General features: G+C 42.4%; 1 pseudogene; it reads left to right on the top strand.

Annotated features, from left to right (window-relative positions):
- The first annotated feature begins 212 nt into the window (after positions 1-212).
- Positions 213-19,644, top strand: part of LOC119967539 — a 112,794-nt pseudogene continuing 93,362 nt past the window's right edge.

The following is a 19,644-nucleotide window of genomic DNA, read 5'->3' on the forward strand; positions in this document are numbered from 1 at the left end:
ACTTAGCATATCCAATCCACCTAACCTGCACATCTTTGGACTGTAGGACGAAAACAGAGCACCCGCAGTAAGCCTACGCAGGCATGAGAAGAATGTGCAAACTCCACACAGACAGTTGTCCGAGGTCGGAATAGAACCCTGGACCCTGGCGCTGTGAGGCAGCAGTACTAACCACTGTGCACGGGGGCCCCCCTTGTGTTCTACAATAATATATCAAACGTCTCGTAGTGCATTTGTGTTGCAACAGATGTAATAATATGAAATTTAATGAAAATATTGCAAAAGGTGTAGTATGAAGATGAAGCTGGTGTATTGTGCTCTGCATGTTTGTATGTAAAGTGCACTGGTATAAAATACATCAGTCAACTAAATAGAAGAAAAAGATGAGACCTATACTTGCCTTACAAATTATTCATCTATGTATTACAGACCTTTGATCAAATATGTCAGTCATGCAAAATCCTTTTATTATTTGAGATCCTTTTTTTTTCTAGGACATATCATTTCTACAAAGAAAGAAGAACTCAGCATGATCTTAGAGCAATTCAATATAGAGGTAAGTTTTGTTTTTCAATTTGTTGGGTGGAATCTTACCATATTATTCCTCTCATCCCCCATAACAGGCATCCACCTTGTACTGTCAACTTGGCTTTTCTGGAAATATATGGCTTTTATTTCAGAAGCGTTTCTGCCCTCCTGCCCTTTGACATCATTTTCAATACCTTTCCCATCATGAGTTCATCTCTGGGCGGCACGTTGGCACTGTGGTTAGCACTGCTGCCTACGGCGCTGAGGACTCGGGTTCGATCCCAGCCCCAGGTCACTGTCTGTGTGGAGTTTGCACATTCTCCCTCTGTCTGAGTGGATTTCACCCTCATAACCCAAAGATCTGCAGGTTAGGTGGATTGGCCACGCAAATTGTCCCTTAATTAGAAAACAAAATAATCGGGTACTCTAAATTTTTTAATAATGAGAGAATCTCTGGTGCTGGACTTGAGCTGCAGTCATTGGAACATGTTCTATCTGAGCACAATAGAAGATATTTTCACTACTGCGCAAACGAGTCAATGCATCAGCTTTGGCATGGCTCTCAGGTGCTGATGTTATTCCAAAAGTAACCTCTTATAGCGGAAAAGGCCATTATGTGAGACATTGCCGAGAAGAAGTTGAGATTCAGCTGCAACATTCATTTGCAGGTAAGCCTGTGATAGGTCAATCATGCTGAACACTCGTACCCCTGCTAGGCCGACAAACAAATCATCAATCAATGATAACGGGTATTGATCCGCGCATAGAACCGGATTGATGGTTGTTTTAAAATCTTCGCAGATATGAATTGTTGCATCTTGCTTCATTACAATAAGGGTTGCCCGGTCATTGGTAGTGACTGGTTCTAAGACTCCTGTATCCACAAGTCTCATTAGTTCAGGTTCTACCTTTGAACGTGTAGTATAGGGTATTGCTCTCGCTTTGAGACCCTTCGGCTGGCTATTTTGTTTCATCTTTAATGACACTCGTACTCCTTTCATGGACCCCAGTGTGTCCTCGAAAAGCTGTATCTTTCTAGGGTAGTCTGTAAATCCATCTTTGAATTAACTAAACTATTTACTGTACTCCAGTTAAATTGAATCCTTTCCAGTCAAGTGCTGCCAAATAGAGCTGGAAAACTCCTTCGGACCAATTGGAATGGCAGCTCTGGAGTTTACCCACTTAACTCTACTTTGACTATGAATCATTCTCTTAGAGGCACTATTTCCTGTGTAGGTCCTCCGGACGTACCTGCTGGCTGCAATGGTAGGTGATTCAATTTCTGTTTATAGATGGTCTCCGGAATTAAGGTCACAGCATCCGTTGCCCATACTGACCTCCATTTTTGCTGGTTGGCCATTAAGTTTTGGAGCTGCCCAGAACTGATGTGATTCACCTTGCACTGATAGTACATTCAACTTCAGTTCCTCATCAGAACCATGTGCTCTATTTCCATTTCTTTATACATGCTAGCCATGATACTCTCTGCCTCACGAATGCTCCACAGTGTCCCCAGCCATCATTCCAGCTCCGAGACTTTGGGCTTCCAGGAGCTGCAGCTGAACATACTTCCTGGACACATGCTGGCCCCAGGTACTGAAATCTGACCATCTTCCCAAATAACACAGGAGGTGCAAACCACGGTTTTGAGATCTGTTGTCATGACTTACTCCTTTGGATTAAATCTTTCAAGAACTCTTAAAATCAAATAATATCCCTTGACCTCGTTAATACAAAATATAGTCCTTACAAACTATTAAAAAAAACTTTACAAACGTTTCTTTCCAAAAGCAGAGCCCTGAATATCCTCAATATATAATGTCCACAGAGGTGTCCACACGAGAAGCGTATAGAAACTGTCTTTTATTGTAAAGTAACTATTTACACAATTCAGGTTCGAGCTGGGCCTACTCTGCTCAGCTGCAATTCATACATGGAGTCCATTACTCTGCTTCTTCAGCGGGTAAGCCTGTATTCAACCAGACTCACAGAGATGCTGAGTGGTCCCACCCTGTAGGTCTCATGCGGGTTATAACAAAATAATAGTAGAATCTCTCTGCATATGATTTCCAGTTTTGAGTCTTCCTCAAATAGCGCCATTATCTCGCAACTTCCGTTGTATCAATTGTCTATTTTAAATATGGTGAATAAACCAATTATATCAGCTAGCGATGTCTGAACTTTTTCTCTCTGTCCCTTGTCTGAATCTTTTGCACATGGTGATATCTGTAGCCTGAACTTGCTTTTCTGGATTAATGTTAAGGTCTGGACCCTTTTCTTTTCCAATTTGCCCAACAACCTTACTGGTCCAGTGCCAGGTGCAGGTTGCAAGTGTGAGGTGCAATCGCTGACCGACTTGATCTGCCTCACCATCGACAGCTTCGACTTTCTTTTCACTTCCAAAGGATTTTATTTTTCTGATCAGTTTTTCATTGCCAGTATTATACTTTCAGGATAGAAGAATGGAAATGCTGAAGCACGTGGGTTGAACGCAATAAACCACAGAAGTTTATGAAATGATTGTTACTGGTCTGGATTACTCTAAGCCTGCAAAATAGTTGATGATGTCACGGACTATCATGTGACTCAATTCTTACAGGGACCATGCAACAGCACAACAACATCAACCCACATTAACCTCCAACAATAAGTGAAAGGTGCTCTTGGTCTTCTTTTTCATGAAGATTGAGACCATCCAATCAGCTGCCTCTGCTGCTTCCCTGCCTTCCAACAGACCAAACTTCCTCCAAAGCTCCCCTATCTCTCCTACCTTCCCGCAAGCCCTCTCCAAGCTCATCTTGTCCATGAGAAGCAGTTATTGCTCCCATGACCCAATTCGCATTAAACTACTGACCATCTGAATTCCCTTCCTGTCTCTCATTTTAGTTGATATTGTTAACAGTTCTCTCTGTTCAGGTGTTGTCCCTTTCTCCTTTTAATCTGCTTCCATCACTCCTCTCCTCAAAAACAAAACATTTGATCTCTCTGCACTTGTAAACTACCACCACATCTCCGTTTCCCCTCCAGAGCCCTTGAACGTTTTCCACCGCAAATCAGTGACCCTCCTTTCTGGAAAACCATATTTAAAATGTTCCAATCATGTTTTCACCCCTTGCCACATTACCACACTAGCTCTTACGAAAGTCACAAAGGACATACTTTGTGACTGTGACAAATGTAATCTATCTCTTCACATCCTTCTTGACCTGCCTGCAGCCTTTGACATGGCTGACCACACCATCCTCCTCCAATGCCTCTCCACTGCCTCCAGCTGAGGGAACTTAGGTCCTTTGGTTCCACTCTTATCTATTATATCGTAGCCAGCGTATTACTTTGAAATGGTCTCACTTCCTGCTTCCACCTCGTTATCTTTGGTATCACTCAAAGATCTAGCCTTGGCCCTTCTTCGTTCTTGTCTACATGCTACCCCTCAAAAATACAATTCAAAAGGCACAGGATTAGTTTTCACAAGTTTGCTGATGACAGCCAATTCGGTCTCACCAGCCTCCACTGTTGCTAAATTTTCAAACTGCTTAATTGATGTGCAATATTTGTCAAACTCAGTGTTGCGTATGAAGCTGTAAACTGCCAGAAAAAAAGATGAGGTGCTGCTCTTTATTTTTCCGAAAAGTGTCTAGGTTTCACATCAATGGTGTGCCTAGCTCGGGGTAGCAACATTGATTGACAACCATTTTCAAGACCTTTGAAAGTAGAAGCAGATGCCTCAGTGGCTTGAGCTCTTATGACCAGAAACTTCATTTCATCGGCTGAAGGCAGCAATTTATACAGGAGAATTACATGACAATTTTGAATCGCAAGAAGTCTTGTAACACCAGCTTAAAGTCCAACAGGTTTGTTTGGAGTCACTAGCTTTCGGAGCACAGCTCCTTCATCAGGTGAGTGAAGAGGTGGGTTCCACAAAGTTTTGAATTGAACAGCCAAAAGCTGTCAACATCCAAAAGCTAGACCCAGCTTGGACCTGTGCGAAGGCATTGGTATTAAAGGCCTTCCATTTAAAGAGAAAGTGAGTTCCATTTATAAACCCACGAGTTCAAGGAAGTACACATATAGGATATTCATACTGTGAAAACTGTGTATAGTTCATTCGTATAAATATCTTATCGAAAGCCACTTATTGGGTTCAAGCCGATGTATCAACTCAATAAAGTCTATTTGTGTGGCAATTTAAGGTGTATTGCAGTAATTAGTATTCAATGAAAAGTTCCTTGTTATGGTCCCTCGGTAATGTTATTATTTATCTAACTAGGCAGTAAAAAGAACACACCAGATTATGAGGCCGTTTTATTGCTACACAGGTGGATAACCCGGTGTCTGTTTTAAATCAAGAAATTAGTGAACTTTTATTGCTATCCAAAAGCGGAGAAGAAAAATATAAGGTAAGCTGTGTTGTATATGTGGAGCTAATGTGTTATGTAAAAATATAATCTTTTTTAAAGTATAGTCAGCACATTATTTAATCATATACTATGACCGCAACAGCATGTTTAACTTAGTATGTGTAATTCCACTTGAAGTGAAACAAGATTAATTGGATTTCTGCTCTATTTTAGGAAGAACCACCTGTTAATTTACATTGAACTGTGCAGTATTTTTAGTTGTCTTGTTTTTGTGAAAAGATTTGTAGAATATTTCATACTGGCAACTATTATATTAGTTTCCAAACTAACGTAGGCAGATATACAAAATATATGACTTGTTAAGAATTGAAAGATCTTCTGTTTTATATGGGCCTGAAATTTTTGGATGACTGAGTTTTCCTTCCTACGATCAGAAGATTCCCACTGAACCATAGAACTCTGACAGTGTGGAAGGAGGCCATTTGGCCCTTTGAGTCTGCACCGACCCTCTGAAAGGGCACACTACCTAGGCCCACTCCCCTGCCCCATCCCCACAACCCCACGTACCCTGCATATCTTTGGACACTAAGAGGCAATTTAATGTGGCCAATCTACCTAACCTGCACATCTTTGGACTGTGGGAGGAAACCAGAGCACCCGGAGGAAACCCACGAAGACACGGAAGAAGGTGCAAACTTCACACAGAAAGTCACCCGAAGTCGGAATTGTACCCGGGACTCTGGTGCAGTGAGGCAGTAGTGCTAACCACTGTGCCACCTGACTCTGAACTATTTTCAGTTCAACCAATTAAACTGAATTAAACAGACTGAGTCATTCACACTCAAATGCTTCAGGCATGGCTTCCACCCCTCACCTGGAAGGAAGTGCCAACCAGACTGGCTGACAGCTCTCCAATCCTTGTAGCGACAACAAGGGTAGTGGACTGAAGGGGAACTTTTCAGGAAGTTGCCTAAGGTCCCAGAGGAACAAAGTAAGTTCAAGGGTTCCCGGGGCGGGGACGATAGGGAAGGCCTGGGGGATGCAAAGGGGGAGATATTTGGTGGGGGAGAGAGGTTGCATTGAGGCTGGAGTAGCTACTGGACAAGGGGGGGGGGGGGGGGGGGGGGCGTCACCTGCAGGTAGCAGAGGGCTTCTGATGGAGGCGCAACCCCAACATTTCCTGCCCAAGATCTAAGCCCAGTTCAGCTTTGAGCTTCCCCTGTGCCAGGTAAATCCCACCACCTGCCTAAGCATTGAAGATGGGCAGGACAGTCTTGGCCACTTAAGGGCCTCAACTGGGGCAAGTGTAGATCTCCCATCTGAGGCCATGCCCGCCTCAGAGTAAAATCACAGCTCTGTCAGAACGGGTAGGATCCCAGGGAGAATCCTGTTGTGAAATTTAGGCCATGATCTGTACCACAGGTCACCGTGTAGTTTTCTATATGACATACGTAATGCAAGTATATTTACTGTTACAGAACAACAATTTTCTTTCTTGCCAATTTGCTGACTCCCCTCTCATATATAATCGTAGAATCAAAGAATTTACAGTTCAGAAGGAGGCCATTTGACCCATTGAGTCTGCACCAGCCCTTAGAAAGAGCATCCTGCTTAAGCCCATATCTCCCCCCTATCCCAGTAATCCAGTAACCCCACCTAACCTTTTTTGGACACAAAGGACAATTTATCATGGCCAATCCAACTAACCTGCACATCTTTGGACTGTGGGAGGAAACCGGAGCACCCGGAGGAAACCCATGCAGACACAGGGAGAACGTGCAGACCCCACACAGACAGTGACCCAAGCCGGGAATCGAACCTGGTATCCTGGAGCTGTGAAGCAACTGTGCTAACCACTGTACTACCATGCTTCCCCATCAGAAGGGATCAGCTAATTGCTGGGATACTGTACCATTGGCTTCAGTCATTCTTCACTATCTCACCTGAATAGACGCTACTCAAATGTGTGGGTTGATATGGTTTTCACCTTATTGAGGGAGCAATGTAGGAAAAAGAAAGGGAGAAAAGCGAAGCTGATCGGGATATCGTTCACGTCTTAGTACGCATCTGTACATTTCTAGCAGAGGTTGCTGGAAAGCATCTGAGAACTAGATTTCTCTTTGCCTTTCCTTTAACTGGAGGTGATGGGGCTAGCATACTGCAATTAATGCCTGGTTGAGCAGAGCTTACCAACATTTAATTTATTCATGTGCTGGGAACATGAGTTGCAGATAATGTGATCTCCAGGTTTCACGATGCCCCGACTAAAATATCTAGATTTACTTAATGAAGTTTTGCTGTATTTAAAAAATACATGTATTTTTGAAGTTTTTTATGAAAGCTACTCACCTGGAACGGATGCATGAAGGTTATTGCCAAATAATGCAGACTAAGACAATAACAAAGGAGAAGATTGAAAAACAAGATGAAGTAAGTAGAGCACAAGTATATATAACTCCGTTTCAGATGCTATGAACCAGTCAGGTATAATGCTACAGCCTTGGTTCTGGCATTATTATCTCATGATAAAGAAGCACAGTTGGGCACTATCATCATAAAATGATTGGGTAACAATGCTTTAACAAATATTTCTTTCCTTCTCAGTGTCAAGGACGACTCCCGTAAATAAGCCCTTGCTGCCTCCAAATCAGAGTGCGACTTCATACAGTAAAGTGCTGCTGTTCCCAGGGGCTATGTTCCTGCGGAACTTTGCGCGTAGCAGAATCACAAATGACAAACATGCTTCACAATGGGTGTTAATGAGATAGGTTGTAGTAATCTGAGGGCAGCATTGGTTTGTGGAGTTACTTTCTGTTGAACACAACATTCAATTCTCATTTTTACCATACTGGTCATTTATAAATAATGTTTTAGTAAAGTACCTGTATATAGCAGCAAACTATGTATGGGCGCAGGACATAATGTGTAGAATAATCACCTTTATAATTGTGCTGTGGTACCTCATTCTCAACTGTGTATACGAAGGCACAACTCTTTCAAATCTGAAAACAATTGTTATTTTTATGGCTTCCTGCCTTCAGTAAGAAAGGGCAAAACTTAAATCTCAAATTTTAGGAACAGTCTGTTGTCAGCTAGTTTACTCAGCATTTAGAGTGTGTCTTTAATCCAAGTTGGATTAAAAAAGGAGCAAGTTCTACTCCTTTGAAGTGTGACTTGTTGATAAACATTGAGCCCTAAGGGTAAAGAATTTAGCACAAGCTGCGAGACTACAAGAACAGTTTTTATTTCCAGTATAAATCAGGTTTTCTTTTTTTCAGCATTTTCTAAAGTTGGCTTCTATTTTTTCAACGTTCAAAAACTCGGATAATCGAACAATTGGACCTGTAATGGGTGATCTGGTGTACAAAGGCAGGTAAGCAAATACGTGAACAAGGAAGTGACAAAAGAGCGACTTTACAGTATGCACATTTTCTTTGGTCAAAGTGTATTGTCGAGGATACTCAGAGAAACCTTCATTACTGTAATTAGGCCACTGGATTGACAGTACAAATTCTGTGTTCAAATAGTCTTTTCAAAAGCATTTGAATAAATCAGTCGGTTGATGAAACACCATGAAGATGAAAAATACATTTATATCTATAAATAGGATTGACCATTATAGAGATAACCAATGTTAAATGTTAAGATGAAAAATGTAACACAAAATTGCTCAATCTTCTCCAATCCCACTGATGCATCTGGGAAATTAGCTCCGATCGTGCTTTGACTTCCAAATTCAGCTCGAGACACAGCTTTGCATAAATATCAAGTGCAAATGTGAAGCTGAGGTCTTCAAACTAACAATTACAATGGTAATTATTTTCTTCAGTTCTTTGCCCAATGGCTCACAGCACCCCAATCCCCACCACAGGTAGGGCGATGAGGCAGGTCCCAAAGCCACCGCAGGCAGAACAGGGTTCAAACCTTGTGCTGTTGGCACCGATGAGATCCAACCACCATCCAGCCAACCAGCTCCTCAAAAGCCCAAGTTGCTTTGGCATTCATGCATGTTGCACCCTAGAGCAATAAATAGTGACGGGAGAGGCTCCAACATTCTTTCCGTCGCATGACTGTCCGGGAATCTCTCCCACTCTTATTGCCTGCAATTGGCATATGGTGCAAGGATTTACAAGTTGATACTCAACCTGTTTGGCCACGTTACTAACTCATCTTCCCTGGCCATCAATTCTTGGAGTGGGACTTGGACCCAGAGCTTCTGACTCAGAGATAGAGATCCTACCCACTTTACCCAAAGATGTGCAGGGTAGGTGGATTGACCACACTAAATTGCCCCTTAATTATTATTTATTTATTATTACAGCTATCTTCATATTGTTGTGCAGAAAAGGTAAACTCTTGATCAAAGGGTATGTGAAGTAAACTGAAAATTGATAGCAAAATAATTCAATTTTTCCAAAGAACCTAACACAGCTAAAGAAGAAAGTCAAGGAGAAAGAACGTCAATATAAAAACATTGCATCACTCAATCAGCTACAGGGAAAACTAGAACATCCTAAGAATCAGATGGCTTGGGCATTGGTAAACAATCTGAAACTTTTGTAATACTTAGAATAATGTTTCCCACAATAAGAATTGATATGGTTGTAATTCTACAATTTTTCTTGTATAAATAAGTATTAAAGGGTAATAAAATATTCAAAGGAGAAGAAAATGATGAGGTATATTATCCTGTTCTTGTATTGATGTCTGCATTCTTACTCCTCGTCACTTGGGTACACACGGGCCCAGACTGAACAAAAATCGTAATCTTGTGATGCAAGTTTTGGTTTGGAGGCACCTTGGAGCCAGCATTCTGATGTCTGCTCATTTTCTATCAAACTTGGCTTCTAAGTCAGAAGGTTATGGGTTCAAGCCCCACTCCAAAGACTTGAGCACGTAATCCAGGCTGACATTTCTGTGCAGTGCTGCACTGTTGGATTTGCCACCTTTCAGATAAGACTTTAAATCATAGTTCTCTCTGCCCCCGGGGGATGTAAGAAGTCCCATGTCACTATTTTGAATAAGACCGGGGGGGGAATTCACACTCTCCTCAAAATTCATTCATCGTCAGTAAAACAAATGATCAGGTATGGTGGGACCTTGCTGTGTGAAAATCGACTGCTCCGTGTTCCTCCGTTTCAAAAGTACTTAATTGGCTGTCAGGTGCTTTGGGACATCCTGTGTCTTAAAATGTGCTATATAAATACAAATCCTTTTTTTTAATCCTTTGGAAGAGCAGCCCTGCCAATGACGCAGAGCAAGACATCACCACACACTGCCCTAAAACATTTTTTTTTTACTAAAGTGCGCATGGAGAGGTAAAGCTACAAACATTCTGAAGGATATGGGTTTGAGAAACACTGAGAATCACTGGACAGGTCAGGAGGAATGTCTGATGGTGGAGGAGGAAGAATGGGAATCTGTCACCATGACAACCACATGACTATGTAGTAAACCCCTGTGTGTTGGGAAATATAATAGTGCAGAGACATTGCCCATTGGCCTCCTGTTAAGTGAGTTGTAATAGAGGTATTCAAAATTATGAGGGGTTTTGATTCAGCAAATAGGGTTAGATTGGTAAGTAGGAAGTAAAAAAACAATTGGACATGTACTTCAAAAAGACTAATGTACAGGTTTTGGGGAAAATAAAGTAATGTCAAGGACTAAGTTGGATGTTTCAAGGAGCTAAGACAGATGTAATAGGCTGAATGACCAGCGATTTAAAAAAAAAATAATAATGCGGATTAGCTGATTGCTTTGTCCGGCAATTCTGTTCAGTCCACAGTTGTGACCCTGAGCTTCCAATTACAAATCATTTAAATTCTCCATCCCACCCCTGTCTTCTCTGTCCTTGAATTCCTACACTGTTTGAACAAATCTCTTTGCAGCTTGAGGAATCAAAGCTCTTTTGATTGGGTACTTTACAGCTTTCCGGGCTCAACATTTACTTCAGCAATTTGAGATCTTAGTTTCTTAGGCATTTGCTGCTGGTAATGATTCTGTTACTGCCACTTATTACTGTTCTTGACCCATCTTTTATTTATCACTTGCACCATTTTGACTTGCCATCTCGGTATGAATTTTCAATCATGTCGTGTATCATCTCAAGCCTTTATGCCACATGCCAACTCATGCCAGCCCATAACTCCCACCCTTTCCCATGGCACTTTATAGTCCTTGTACCAATGTAGTGCAAACTCATACAAACACCTGACCCTTCCCACCAGCCTTTGCACTTAGAGCATACCTCAGCCAGTATTCACTGTGGGCAGATCTCAGGAGCCACACTGAGATTAAATAAAATAAGGTCTATGACAGACTTGACTTAATGAAAAAAAACTCATTGGTGAAAGCCCATTCAATACATTTAAATCTGTTCAATTACTTAAGCCAGAATAAAAACAAACATTTGTACTCATAGCCTGACATCAAAGACAGCTGATGTTGTGAACACCATTTGGAGCTATCATTCAGACTGTGAAATTGCAGACCACCTATTGTGATCATAATAGGTTGTAGAAATGGTCAAGCTGCACTAATCCTACAATGATAATCATCAGGCTTATGTCAACAAATAGTGAAACTGCAAGCATCTTTTTCTTTTAAATGCAGGTTAATGTTTTCCCCCAAAATTAAAAGAGTGGGGGTTTTAAATGACAGTTTCACAACCCTATATACATTCCTATCCACTCTTAATCCCAAACATTACCTGGCCTCTCCTACAAGAGTACCACTTCTCCAAAAGAGTACCTTAACTTTCCAAAGAATGCTGGCAGATTTAGGTCCTTTACTCAAATGTTAAAGCCCAGAAGTTGTGTTTCAGAAACCTGGGTGGCCAAAATTCCACTAGCAGAAATAGCGGGTGCCAGATTCGGCTGTGGGACTTGTGGATTTGGGGCTCCAGGATTATTTTGGCTAAAACATTTCGAATTGGCAAAGATTCATATTTTAATCCTTAATCTCTCTTCGCTTTCACCCTATCATAGACCTTGGCTGTTGCTCTTATCTCTCACCCCCCAAACGCACTTTCCTTGCCTTTCCTTCCTTATTTAAAACTTGTTAAATCTCTTAATTGTTTTCAGCTCTGATGAAAGGTAATTGACCTGGATTGTTACCTTTGTTTCTCTCTCATAAAATCATAGATCATAGAATTTACAGTGCAGAAGGAGGCCATTTGGCCCATCGAGTCTGCACCAGCCCTTACAAGAGCACCCTACTGAATCCCACATATCTACCCTATCCACAAAACCAGTAACCCCACCCAATCTTTTTGGACACTAAGGGCAATTTAGCATGGGCAATCCACCTAACCCGCAATGGACTGTGGGAGGAAACCAGAGCACCCGGAGGAAACCCACGCAGACACGGGGAGAACGTGCAGACTCGCCCAGACAGTGACCCAGCCGGGAATCGAACCTGGGACCCTGGAGCTGTGAAGCAACTGTGCTAACCACCATGCTACCATGCTCTCCACAGATGTTGTTAGACATGCTGAGTATATCCAGCATTCTCTAATTTTGTTTCAGATTTCCTGCATCCGCAGCACTTTGTGTTTGTTCTTAAGTTATTATTAAATCGGTCTGCAAATGTGACAAGTGATCTAGTGCCAATTATTGAGCAACTCCCTTTTAAGAGATGGCATCCCTTTCCATTTTTAAAGTATATGTTAGCCAATTACCTCTGGTGTGCTGCACAACAATGAGGGTAATTTTAAGGCAGTTCACTGGGCGAGTAACCCATGGGAATTGGTTCATAAGCTGCTTTTGTTTCCTGTCCAAGAAGTATCTGTCAGCTTCAATGGAGTGCAAAATTGTTCAGGGTGTAAAACCAGCACTCTACCATCATCTCTATCTTTCAGCTGTGCTCTACGACATTTATACTGAGGATTCAGAATCCAATGGACTCGTTTTCTGTATAAATGTCTCCCCCTTTCTGTTCTACAGTTACAAGGTGCATACATCTATTACACACGGAAAAGCGACTGACAGACTGAAGGAACTGAACCAGGAGTGTGCCCATTAAAAATTGTGCAACGGAACACACCAGTTCACACACGTTGTGAGCCTTCAGATTTGAAAATCCTGAACGTGGAGCGTGAAAGTACTGCACAAAATAGAAAATACGTCCTGTGGCATTTAATTTGAAACTTGTATCAGAGAATAAAATAAGTCTATTTGTTTCATACTACAAGGTTATTGAGATTGAAAAGGACTTGGATTCAATAAAAAACTGTCTTCAAGGAGAGCAAAGACACAGTATCAAATATAACCAGAAAGTAGAGGAATGGCAGGTGAGTTTGTATTTTGAGCACTTAATTTGTTACTTAGGTATGAATAATATTGTAAATGGCAGAACCCTTAGAAAAATTAAAATACAGAGGGATCTGGGCATGCAGGCCCTAAAGGTGGTAACACAGGTGACTAAGGTGATTAAGAAGACATGCTTGCCTTCATTGCCAGAGCATTGAGTACAGGAGTTGGGAAATCATGCTGCAGCTTTATAAAACCTTGATTAGGCAGGAATTGGAGTATTGCGTGCGGTTCTGGTCACCACATCATCAGAAGGACGTGGAAGCTTTGGTGAGCAAAGAAAGTTCACCAGAATGTTGTCTGGTTTCAAAGGTGTTGGCTATGAGGAGAGGTTGAATAAACCAGGATTGTTTTCACTAGAAAGATGGAGGCTGAGGGGAGACCTGATAGAGGTCTACACAATAATGAGAGGCATAGACAGGGAGGATAGTCAGAGGCTTTTTCCAAGGGTGGAAGTGTCAATTACAAGGGGGCACAGGTTCAAGGTGAGAAGGGGAAAGTTTAAGGGAAATGTGCGGGGTAAGTTTTTCACACAGAGAGTTGTGGGTGCCTGGAATGCACTGCCAAAGAATGCGGTGGAAGGAGGCACATTAGCAAAATTAAAGAGGCATCTGGTTGGTACATGAATAGGGAAGGAATAGAGGGATACGGACGAGTAAGGACAGAAGGTTTTTTTTAGTTAGGGCATCATGATCGGCACAGGCTTGGAAGGCCAAAGGGCCTGTCCTGTGCTATACTATATTTTTCTTTATTCCTTGTTCTTGAATATTGCATTATTTTCCAGACATGTTTTTGACAATTAATTTAATTGCCTATATGCAGTGAAATACTCTGTTGTTGACTAATTTAGATATTAATAGGGATGTCCATTTTAAGAAAGCTGCTATATGTGTCCATAATTACTGTATGTTGACACATTTTCTTGAAAGTTTAAAACTAAACTATCGGCATCTTTTTCCTGTTCTACAGGCCGAGGTGAATTCTGCAGAATTAAAAGTTAGAGCAGTTCAGGATCAGTTGCAGAAAGTGACAGAAGAGAAAGAACAATTAGTAAGAGAGCTTCTTACTTTGGAGGAAGACATACAACGAAAAAAGAAAGCATGCAAAGAAAGTGAGGTTAGTACAATTAAGTGAAGTGAAATTGAATTGTTTGTGGATGCTGTAAAACAAAGATATTGAGTAAAACAGTCTGCATGTGTTTACTAGCTGTTGCTGCATTAAGGTTTCCAGGTGATGTTATATGGTATATCAATTTCTCGTGTCTGCTACAGACTCGGTATACATCCTAATGTGTGAATTTATGTATAATGCGGAGGTAATTTTCCACATTTGTGTTCCTAATGGATGGAAAATCATGGAGACTGTGGTTCAGGAGTGCACAGAATGAATTTTATCTGCAAGTTCTCTGTAATGGATTCCATGAATTGTAGGAATAGAATAAAAAATATGGATGTCTTTGTGGTGGCTTGTTCGTGATGGGTTTGTAATTAGATTTTATTTAATTGTTCAGGTATATTGAGGAACTATTTGAAATTCTTGCTTGGCAGAATATTATTGTTGCAGCGGTGATTGGGTCATTAGAGATTAATTCCTATGACTTGGACTTGGAGTGGTGTGGTGGGGGTGGGGGGGGAGGTGGGGGTGGGGGGTTGGGAAACAGAGAAGTAGGCTATACTTGGGCTGGGCTCTACATGAGTTGCCTGGTGTTGGATTGTGACTGTCACCTGCGGGGTAAGCTGTGATGAGGAGGGGGAATGGCTTTTGCAGAAAACGGAGGTCCCAAGGTGGTGGCGGATTAGGTAAATTTTGCAAACCCCCATAGAAACACAGCTTGAGCAGAATTTAATGCTGGTGGCAATGGCGCTAATGTTGAGCCAGAAAGCCAAAGACAACCTTGCCACAAATCAATTTGAAGCGATTCAATGCTCATCATGTCTGAGCTCCTGTCCCTTTCAAGGCAAATATCCTGCCTCCAAGACATGTTGGCCAATTAACAGACTGTCTTCAGTCCCAGTATCACGACTGGAGACGTTGGTTACCACTAACACTGTAGCCAGCCAGGAACAGCAATGATGGAGAAGGCCCCAGAGGCCATCCTTTTTCTGTGTTCAAAGAGACTACCGACCTTTATGGTCAGCCTCCCCTCGTAATGGAGAGCCTCTCCTACTGCTGGCAATAGGATGGAGTTCTTAACGTGGTCCTTCATTGCCCACTTAAAGCTTCAATTGAAGGCTCTGTGAAGAAAGTCTATCCTCGACCTACCCCTACCCTGACAACTGAAATGATAGTCAGCATGATCTGCACTTTTATAAAAGCAAATTACTGCGGATGCTGGAATCTGAAACGAAAGAGAAAATGCTAGAAACTCTCAGCAGGTCTGGCAGCATCTGTAGGGAGAGAAAAGAGCTAACGTTTCGAGTCCGATGTCAAAGCTAACAGACAGAGAAAGTGGGAAATATTTGTACTGTGGAGTGAGAATGAAAGATGAGTCATAGCCTCAGAAACCCAGGGAAACCGGGTGCTAATGGCCACAGAAACCAAGGGGAAAGAGTGCTAATGGCAGTCCCCAGAGAGGACAAAGGATGTGACAGGTCAAACAATAGGAACACAATTCCTTTCAAGAATGTAAAAATAACGTTCTAACCGATTCAGTTCTTCAATTCGCCTCTGTAAATAGTTGTGATCTTTTACAAGTTGCTTCAACTGTGACTTGACTGTCACTCCCTGCTGTTTGACCTTTCACATCTTTTGTCCTCTCTGGGGACTGCCATTAACTCTCTTTCCCTCTGTTTTCTGTGGCAATTAGCACCTGGTTTCCCTGGGTTTCTGTGGCTATGACTTATCTTTCATTCTCACTCCAGAGTATGAATATTTCCCACTTTCTCTGTCTGTTAGCTTTGACAAAGAGTCATTGGATTCGAAACGTTAGCTCTTTTCTCTCCCTACAGATGCTGCCAGACTTGCTGATATTTTCCAGTATTTTCTCTTTCGTGACCTGCACGTTTGATGCTTTCCACTGTTTAGTGCTGAAAGTGCTGACCCAAAACATCACCCTAATGCATTGTTAAAAGTGCCATTTGCTGTATGCTCAAGCTAAATGTCATCCGAGGCGACAGTAGGTACAATAGATAGTTCTCACATAAACATGTTTTCCATGAGAACTACAGGAAAGCAAGAATTCACAAGCCAGCTAAGATTTTCAGTTTCAGACACGTATCTTTCAGAAACCAAGCATACCTATCTGGGAAAGTTTTCAGTAGGCATTTCCAGCATTAAATAGACAATTTTATAAGGAAGATTACTTTTCCAGTTTTTGAAAGTTTATGCTGGAAATGCTTGTATTTCCGACTAAACAATTTAAGTGAAGAAACTGAAAGGCATCAAAAGTAGTGTTGAAACATTTTTGAAGAAATTCTTTGGTTAATTTTGTCAGTGTCGCTGCCTGCCAGATTTGAAGAAAGCAAGATGTTTATTTCATTGCAGTTTTGAACGAACTGATGTGCTAAATTAATCTCAGATTTCATTAACCGCTTTCCAGATAACTCGTTATTTCAAACGATCAGGATTTTTACTCTATGAAGCTGTGTCACTTTGGAGGTAACACTTGACGTGTGGTATCTTCAAAATCTGTGACATGACAAACGTACCTATCTATTTATTTCCACTTATTTGACTTCCAGGTTATGTTCCACTGCTGCAAGTCACAGTTGAAGCAACTTGTAAAAGATCACAACTATTTACAGAGCGAATTGAAGAATTTAATAGGTTAGAACGTTATTTTTACATTCTTGAAAGGAATTGTGTTCTTTAGCTTCATTGTACTCTTCATGTATAATGAAAGGAATCTCCCATCACCCATTGGACCTTCCCATGTAATCGCAGAAGGTGTAACACCTGCCCCTTAATTCTTCCATGCTTAACATCCCAGGCCCAAAACACACATTCCAGGTTAAGCAGCGGTTCACTTGCACCTCTTCCAATTTGGTCTACTGTATTCGCTGCTCCCAATGTGGTCTCCTCTATATTGGAGAGACCAAAAGCAGACTGGCTGATCACTTTGCTGAGCACCTTCAGTCTGTGTGCATTCAGGACCCTGACCTTCCCATTGCTTGCCATTTTAACATAAGACCCTGCTCCCATGCCCACATGTCTACCCTTGGCCTACAATGTTCCAGTGAAGCTCAACGCAAACTGGAGGAACAATATCTCGTCTTCCGGTTAGGCACGCTACAGCCTTCCGCCCTGAACATCAAATTCAACAACTTTAGATGATTAATTCTACCCCATCTCGACCCATTTGTTTTCATCCAATGTCATGTTAACTGTCTTTTAGCATTTCTTTCTTTCTTGTCGTCTCTATATAGATTCACCCCCATCTTATCCATCTTTTGTTACCCTTTCTCCCCTTTGCTTCCCTTTCCCTTCCTCCCACATCTACATCTGTCACAGTTTACCCTCTGATGTTAGTTTCTCTGCAGTTTGGCCTTTCACACCTTTTGTCCTCTCTGGGGACTGCCATTAGCACTCTTTCCCCTTGGTATCAGTAGCTATTAGCACACCGTTTCCCTGGGTTTCTGTGGCTATGACTCATCTTTCATTCTCACTTCACAGTATAAATATTTCCCACTTTCTCTGTCTTTAGCTTTGACAAAGGGTCATCTGGACTCAAAACGTTAGCTCTTTTCTCTCCCTACAGATACTGCCAGACCTGCTGAGATTTTCCAGCATTTTCTCTTTAGTTTCAGATTCCAGCATCCGCAGTAATTTGCTTTTATTTGTATTAATGAAATAAATAAATGTGTTCACTTCTATCATCAACGCTTTCTTCAACCTATAATGTTACCTTGTCTCTGACCAAATTCAGATCTTATAAGATCTGGAAAGCATCCAGCAGAGGGCAGCAGAGTAGAGCTTCTGATTGGCTGTTCCGGGCAGATTTGCATACGTGCAGTGCGGTCAGCGTAAGTTGAAGGTGCACCTGCACAAGTGACCCGAGGAGTTCGACAGAAGGCAAGCATCCAGCAGAGGGCAGCAGAGCAGAGCTTCTGATTGGCTGTTCCGGGGAGATTTGCAAACGTGCAGTGCGGTCAGCGTAAGTTGAAGGTGGTTTGTGAAGGGGCTGTTCTCGAGTGACAGCTTTACCCGAAAAACTACTTACGTAGTGTCTCCCACCCATCCTCTTCCTCTAACCAAAAAAAAGTTCTGTCCGTTGGATTGCTAAACTAACAAGTTTTTTATTTATATTTTTCAGTAGTTGGGAAGTTAGTTCAGTGGGAATGGAGGCTAGGGCAATTGAATGTTCCTCCTGCAGAATGTGGGAGGAAAGGGTCACCTCTAGTGTCCCTGCTGACTACATCTGCGGGAAGTGCACCCAACTCCAGCTCCTCGAGAGCCGCGTTAGAGACCTGGAGCTGGAGCTGGATGAACTTCGGATCATTCGGGAGGCGGAGGAGGTTATTGAGAGGAGTTATAGGGAGGTAGTCACACCTCAGGTAAAAGAAGAAGGTAGATGGGTTACCATCAGGGGAGGGAGAGGGATCCCCTGTGGTCGTTCCCCTCTATAACAAGTATACCTTTTTGGATACTGTTGCGGGGGACGACTTACCAGGGGTAAGCAATAGGGCACAGGTCTCTGGCACAGAGTCTGTCCCTGTTGCTCAGAAGGGAAGGGAGAAGAGGAACAGAGCGCTTGTCATTGGGGACTCCATAGTTAGAGGAACAGACAGGAGGTTCTGTGGGAACAAAAGAGACTCACGGTTGGTGTGTTGCCTCCCAGGTGCTAGGGTTCGTGATGTCTCTGATCGTGTTTTTGGGATCCTTAAGGGGGAGGGGGAGCAGCCCCAAGTCGTGGTCCACATAGGTACCAACGACATAGGTAGGAAGAGAGATGTGGATTTGAGACAGAAATTCAGGGAGCTAGGGTGGAAGCTGAGAGCTAGAACAAACAGAGTTGTTATCTCTGGATTGTTACCCGTGCCACGTGCTAGCGAAGTGAGAAATAAGGAGAGAGAGGAGTTGAACACGTGGCTACAGGGATGGTGCAGGAGGGAGGGTTTTGGTTTCCTGGATAATTGGGGCTCATTCTGGGGTAGGTGGGACCTCTACAAACAGGATGGTCTTCATCTGAACCAGAGGGGTGCCAATATCCTGGGGGGGAGATTTGCTAGTGCTCTTCGGGGGGGTTTAAACTAATTCAGCAGGGGGATGGGAACCTAAATTGTAGTCCCAGTGTACAGGATGTTGAGAGTAGTGAGGTCAGGGATAGGGTTAAAAGTTCGAAAGAGGGCACCGGCAAGCAAGACGCTGGTTTGAAGTGTGTCTACTTCAACGCCAGGAGCATCCGGAATAAGGTGGGTGAGCTTGCAGCACGGGTTGGTACCTGGGTACTCGATGTTGTGGCGATTTCGGAGACATGGGTAGAGCAGGGACAGGAATGGTTGTTGCAGGTT

The sequence above is a fragment of the Scyliorhinus canicula genome, chromosome 6 (assembly GCF_902713615.1).
Source record: "Scyliorhinus canicula chromosome 6, sScyCan1.1, whole genome shotgun sequence".
In the NCBI taxonomy this organism is placed as follows: Eukaryota; Metazoa; Chordata; class Chondrichthyes; order Carcharhiniformes; family Scyliorhinidae; genus Scyliorhinus; species Scyliorhinus canicula.